Source organism: Pinus tabuliformis, chromosome 1_1 (assembly GCF_031772625.1).
Source record: "Pinus tabuliformis cultivar Carrire ecotype Pingquan chromosome 1_1, CPIR1, whole genome shotgun sequence".
Taxonomy (NCBI): Eukaryota; Viridiplantae; Streptophyta; class Pinopsida; order Pinales; family Pinaceae; genus Pinus; species Pinus tabuliformis.
Window position 1 is genome coordinate 430,174,445 of NC_142297.1, and position 7,433 is coordinate 430,181,877.

Sequence of the window (7,433 nt, forward strand, 5' to 3'; positions counted from 1 at the left end):
CATGCCTCGTAGTAGTAGAGACAACTTAGGAATTTTTTTTCCAAATACCTCCACACCATCAAAAAACCAACCTTCCCTCTTCTTCGGTGGCTGTGAACTAGAGGACCCATTAAGTGAACAACCTGAGATCTTTGAAGAGCCTATTGGGGAGGAAGAAGAAGAACCTATTATTACACTAAAATTTGTCACCATGACTATTTGCAGTTAGTATGGCTCCATCAATTGTCATACTATCCTCCTTGGCAAGCCTCATACCTCTGCTCTTCATGTCAAACTCCAAGAAAGAGAGAAAGTCATTAAAAATCTATATATCTCTGGGTACGCAGTTTCTCTTAGCCTTACCTGCATGTACGCACTCCAAGTTCACAATACCTGCGTACTTGTACGCTCTGTATGTAAAGCAATGGGTGTGTACTCCTGTAAAGGTCAAAAGGCGCAAGTTTCACTCCAAAAAAGTTACTTGTGGTCATTTCTAGAGTATTCTAGAAGCTTGTTTGACGTGTATGAAGCGCCTCCAGATGGTTCATGTATCCCTACCAAAGAGGAACTTATCCCATCAAGAGGGGAGCTATCCCATCCAAAGAGGGGCTTATCCCATTGATGGTGGACCTGAATAACTTCCTCTAGAGCACTATAAATACAGGCATTGGGCCAAAGGGAGGGGAGGTTGAAAGTTGAACATTCCTAAGGGTAGATGCTGTTGGAATTAGGACTCCCTTGTAAAGCTTGAGAGGAGAGATTCCCATCCTTTCCTAGCCTTATTTGAGAGTGGGTGAGCTGATCAAAGTAAAGGAAAACTCTTGCTGGACCCTAGGAGGGACTTGCACAACACCAAGGCTCAGGTTGTAATGGTTCCTTTTGTTACCTTTTAATGCAAATGAACTTATTTTTCTCAACAGATTGTTATTCATGGTTTGTTTCATATACTCCTTGGTCCATATGATAGATGTGTATTGTTTTATGAGTTTATCAGGTGCTATTTAATCTTTTGGCTTGTTAGTGAATGCAGGTTTCGAAGAGAAGGAGGAGCTCATCCGGATCGGCGAGGCTGGACTACTACAAAGCGTTGGACTAGAGGTATGTTAAAGATCCCCTGATTACTTGTAATTGCAATGCATGTTTAGAGAAAATTAGCTTTATTTGTCTTGTTTGTCACTAGAAATCTTTTGCTTCTAGGGAGGTCGGTTGTGTCCACACTAACGACTCTTTCCGCATGACACTCCACACCATCAAAAAACCAACCTTCCCTCTTCTTCGGTGGCTGTGAACTAGAGGACCCATTAAGTGAACAACCTGAGATCTTTGAAGAGCCTATTGGGGAAGAAGAAGAAGAACCCATTGGCTGAAAATGGAAATGGAATTGAAAACAGAAATGGAGCTGAAAACATAACTGAGGGTGCTCTTCCCATTAGATAAACTAATGGAGATGCTAGGATGAAAAACATAAGCCCCTCTATCCTTCCTCACTTCTATGGCTTAACCTCAGAGGACCATGATACCTTTTTGTTTGAGTTTATTGTCATCTGTAGAACTTATGATTATACCTTTGACCACTAGAATTTGAAATTGTTCCCATCCACCCTTAAGGATGCAACCTTGCGCTGGTTCATGGGTTTACCTAGGGAAAACATCACTACCCGGGCTCAAATGCAACAAGCCTTCAACAACAAGTACAGGGATTATTGTAGGTCCAAAGACACTAAAGAGGAAATATTTAGAATGACCTTGGGACATGACGAATCTTTGGAAGATTACGAGGAAAGGTTCCAACTCACCTATACAAGGGCCAAATGCACCCTCGATCCTGAATCACTCAAGTTAGTCCTTCTTAGAGGGATCGGGGAATATCTCCTAGAAACCCTAAATATGTTGTACAAAGGAGACATCTACCAGTTATCTTATGATGATATCAAGACAATTTTCAAAAATCATTCTATGAAATCCAGAAAGAAGGGTAGGGCCAATCAAGCTTTGGCCAATTCATCATCCTCTACCACATCCATCGAAATTGGATTTGGGAACAGGTTGGAAGACTTTAAGAGTGAAATGTTACATACCCTTGCTCTGCAAATGGACACAATGCAGATAAGGAGAAAGCAGGAGGAAGCTTAAACAACCTTAGTTGTCTTTTTCCCTAGATACACGAAGAGGCACCCTAGAAATGACTGCCCATTGAATCTTATATAGATCTGATTGGTTTGTGAGGAAAACCACTCCACAGAAAAGTGTCCCTCTCTGCCTGGATTGAAAGTTGTGTATCAAGGAACTGAAGGTGTGACTGAACAACTATGCTATATCAACCAAAGGAGGCTTCAAGGATGTTGACCATACAAGCTGGGCATGCAAGGGGCATCATATTCATATTACAACTCCAACCAGAATGCATCCATTCCTCCTTGGTGTCCTCCTGCTCATCCTTCACGGTCCACACCTTCTCCCTGGTCTTATGCACCTTAATACCATTCCCAACTTGCCAATCAATTATTCAAGCCATATTCTCCTCCACAACCCAAGTAGAATACACCATCACAAGGGTGGAGGCCCCCATACAACCAATCTCCAGCCTAATTGCCTCCACCTCCATCTCAAACACAACTCCTTCACCCTGCTCCACCTAAGCAACCTTAGATGCGTGCTCAGCCAAATCTAGACCCGAACAAGAAGCAATCACAACAGGTCTATAGTGGAGAGACATCCTACCCTCCCTATCCTGTGGAAATTCAAGAAATAAACCTCAAGTATCAAAGAGTGCTTCTAGATGACCAACCTCCATCTCCATCTGAGGAGCTTGAAGAGGAAAAGGAAGAGAGTTTTCCTTGAGCCAATCCACCTCCCTTTCCTGAGAGACTAATCCATCCTAGCCAGCACACCCCAGAAGAGACTGAACTTCTGGGTGAATTGAAAAACTTGCGTGTCAAAATCCCACTCCTCCAAGCTATCAAGGATGTCCCCATGTACAACAAGTTAATCAAGGAGAAATGATTCAAACATCCTGCGAGAGTAAATAAAGACACCCATACCATTAATTTCATTGGATAACTGTCTGAATTAAGGTTGGGGAGAGTGATTTGCTCGAAGTATCTAGACCCTGGATGTCCTGTGGTAGAAGTGACATTGATGGTATCATTGTCCCCCATACCTTGATTGATCTTGGGGCTTCCATCAATGTAAAGACTAAGGAGACCATTCTTGAACTGAATCTCCAAGAATCATTAAGGAAGATCACAACAGTCTTGCAACTTGTAGACAGATCCACAGTAGCTCCTGACGGAGTCGTTGAGGATGTGATGGTCTCCATTGATTCCAAGGAATACCCTATTGACTTATTAGTTCTCTAATCTAAAACCAAGTTCAATGGTTATCCTCTCATCCTTGGAAGGCCGTGGCTAGTGATTGTTGATGCTTACATAAGTTACAGGGCTGGGAATATGACCATTAAAATGGCCATTTGTCCAAACAATTGGTCTTGTACCCTCCTTCTCAACCATCTCTAGTGCATGACTTACCCTTATGGTTGGAAGAGGAGGAAGATGAAATATACGATGACACATCTTACACAATATGTACCCTAGATGCTACTATAGGAGGGGGGAAACCTGATGAAGACGACCTGATTGATCAAATTCTCCATAATCAACCCCCCAACACTGTGTCTCTTGATGAGTTAGTAAAGAAAGATGAATATAACCCTTGGACTAATTTGTGCGTCGCTGACTCAAGTCCTACTCATGTCAAGATGATAGAATTTGGTCCATCTAAAACATTGAAAATCAACCCCTCTCTCTCTGCACATCATGAAAAGGATTTATGTGACATGCTGAGAGAGCATCTGGATGCCTTTGCTTGGATTTATAAGGAAATGAAGGGAGTGAACTCTTCGGTGTGTAATCACCAAATTTACATTAGGGAAGATTGCAAGATAGTGCGCCAACCTTAGAGGAGAATGAACCCAGCCCTCAAAGACATAGTTAAAGAATAGATATGAAAGGTATTTGATGTAGGGTTAATCATTTAACCTATCTCAGATAGTGAGTGGGTGTCTCCTCTAGTTTTGGTCCCAAAGAGGAATAGAAAATGGAGGATCTATGTGGGCTACAGAGAGTTAAAAAAAACCACTAAAAAATAGTATTTCCCTCTACCTTTCATTGATCAAGTCTTCGATGGACTTGTAGGGAAGAAGTTATTCTCTTTCCTGGATGGATTCAGTGGTCACAACCAAATCCAGATCAGCCCCGAGGACCAAGATAAAACCACCTTCACTTGTCTTTGGGGTACCTTTGCTGAAAGGGTCCTTCCTTTTGGATTATGTAATGCCCCTGCCACTTTTCAGAGGGTATTTCTGAGCATCTTTGCAGAGCTAGTCCATGACTCTATAGAAATATATATGGATGATTTCACTCCCTATGGGTGTGATTTCCTAAAGCCTCTCTTGAACTTGGGGAAAGTGTTAAATAAGTGCATTGAAATGAACCTATCAAGTAGTCCTGAGAAGTGTGAGTTATTGATGAATTCAGGGACTGTTCTAGGTCACTCAATATCCCAGGAAGGACTGCAAGTGGGCCCAAATAAAATTGTTATCATAAATAGGGTCTCTACTCCTCAGAAGATGAGGGATGTCAGAATTTTCTTAGGCTTAGATGGATACTATAAGAGATTCATGAAGGCCTTCAACAAAGTAGCCTCACCTTTGTTTGGACTATTGGCCAAGGACTCTAAATTTTGCTGGTCAGAAAGATGCCAAGAGCCCTAGAAACCTTAAAGGACAAGTTGACTTCTACACCCATACTCTAAGGCCCAAATTGGGCTCTTCCTTTCCACATCCATGCTGATGCCTCAGACAAAGATATAAGAAAAGCTCTAGGGCAGATAGATGAAAAGTTTCCATATGCCATTTACTTCATTAGCAAAAATCTGTCCAAGGCTGAATTGAACTATACTGTGACATAAAAAGAGCTCCTAGTTGTAGTCTATTCCTTAAATAAATTTAAACACTACATCAATGGTTACCAAACCTTTATACATAATAACCATGCTACTATTAAATTTTTGATGAATAAGCCTAATGTGAATGTCATAATTATTAGATGGTTGTTTTTATTACAACAGTTTGATCTAACTATCATTGATAAGACTGGTAGAGAAAATGTAACTGCATATTTTTTTCTATACTTTCTTTGCCTATAGGTGAGGAAGAAATGGTTGATGACCATCTTCCAGATGAGAATCTATTTGAAATTTCAGTTCTCTCTCCATGGTTTTCTGACATAGCCAACTACTTAGTGGCTGCACAATTCCCTCCAAATTTGTCCTACAAGGGAAAAGGCAGAATTATAAGAAAGAGCACCCCATTCACTTGGATTGTGGGCAATCTCTTCAAGCTAGGCCCAGATCAATTTTTGAGGAGATGTGTCAGGGAGGAGGAAGTCTTTGATATCCTTCTAGCCTTTCATGATGGGCCTTTTGGAGGTCACTTTGTAGCCAAGAGGACAACATTCAAGGTACTACAAGCTAGCTACTACTGTCCCACTCTCCACCAAGACGCAAGAAGCTAAACCAGTCGATGTGACCAGTGCCAAATAAAGGGGAAACCTACTCCCACAGATGAAATGCCTTTGCAACCTCAAGTGACTCTTGATCCATTTGACAAGTGGGACATGGATTTCATTGGGCCCATTGATCCACCATCAGGGTAGAAAAAATACATAATTGTATGCACTGATTATTTGACAAAGTGGGCTGAAACCATGGTTGTCAAGGTAGCAATAGAAGAGAAATTGGTTGAGTTCTTAAGGGAGAATGTATTTTACAAATTTGGGTACCCTAGTGAGCTAGTCACTGATCAGGGAGCTCAATTCACATCACACCTGATTGAGAATTTGTTGAGGCAACATACAATCAAACAAAGGAAGTCAATTGCTTATCATCCTCAGGCCAATGGATAAGTAGAGGTTACTAACCAAGCATTGGAAGGAATTCTCACCAAGATTGTCAACAAAAACAAAAAATCTTGGGCTGATAGACTAGTGGAGGCCACTTGGGCCTATAATACAACCTGGAAGATGACCATTGGATTCACACCTTATGACTTGGTCTATGGAAAGAAGACTATGCTCTCCATTGAGTTTGAGTACAACACTTTGAGAATGGCAGAACAAGTGGATTTGTAACGAAGGCATAACAAGACAAGATGCTCCATCTCAATGGTTTAGATGAATTCAGGATGTAGGACCTCCTACACACAAAAGTTGTTCAAGTACAAAGAAAGGTTTGGTATGCAAAAACATCAAAGAAAAAAAAATTCAAGAAGGATATTGGAATCTGCGCTATGAATTCAAGTTCAAGGACTTCAAAGGAAAATTCATGACCAGGTGGTTGGGCCCATATCTGATAGAAAAGTGTCATGACAATGGGGCTGTGCAAATAAGGACCGTTGATGAAGAAGGTATCCCCTTGCTTGTCAATGCATACAAACTGAAAGCCTATAAAAGAATTTTTTCAGGGGAAGAGTTCATTAACACCATCAATAAGGATGTGAATGTGCTTGGAAGTGTCTCAGATTCCAGCTCATCAAATTCTTGAAGACTGTTTTTTATTTTTGGAAAAAAAAGGAAAAAGAAAAGAGAAAACAATAAGGGACCTAGGTGAAAACCTCTATGAGGCACCTAAGGCCAATTTTTGGGTTGAAAACCTCCTTGAGGTAGCCCAAGAGTGAAAAAATGAAAATAAAAATATCTCTGGTGAAAATCTCCCTTCAGGAGTCTAGGGTAGGCAAAATTGTTGAAAACATCCTTTGAGGCAACCTGTGTGTCTTTCAAAAAAAAAAAGGAGAAAAGAAGAAAAAAACAAAATGCCATGGAAGGGACCTCAAACTTGCCCACTAATACAATTATGTAATTTTTTCAGGTTTTAAAGGCAACAAAGGACTTAGAGTTCAAGGTTCAGAAGCCAGGAATCACACCCATTCTTCCTCTATTCATTTCACGTATTCCATGCCTATCATGTCCCCATCATCCATCCTCACTTCTTGGCATCCAAAACCAATTTTTATGCAGTTTTATGACTCCTACAGGGTTTCCTGTAGTTACTACAGTAGTTTTCTATATTACTACAGGATGTCCTAAAACACTACAGGAATGAAGTTCCGATTGGAAAATGATGATGCAGGCCTGTTCTAGGTTGAAAGAAGGGACCATACACCTCACCACCTCTCACCCAACACCAGCTCATGACCATACCAACCTCTGTGTCCATCAAAAACCACTCAGAAAAATGAAAAAGTACAAAAAAAAAAAAAAAAAAAACAAAAGAGAATCTAAGGGACATGCCATCATTGGCCTCACTCACCTACCACTCCATCTGTGTCCATCAAAAACCACTCGGAAAAATGAAAAAGTACACAAAAAAAAGAAAAAGAATAAACAAAAGAGAATCTA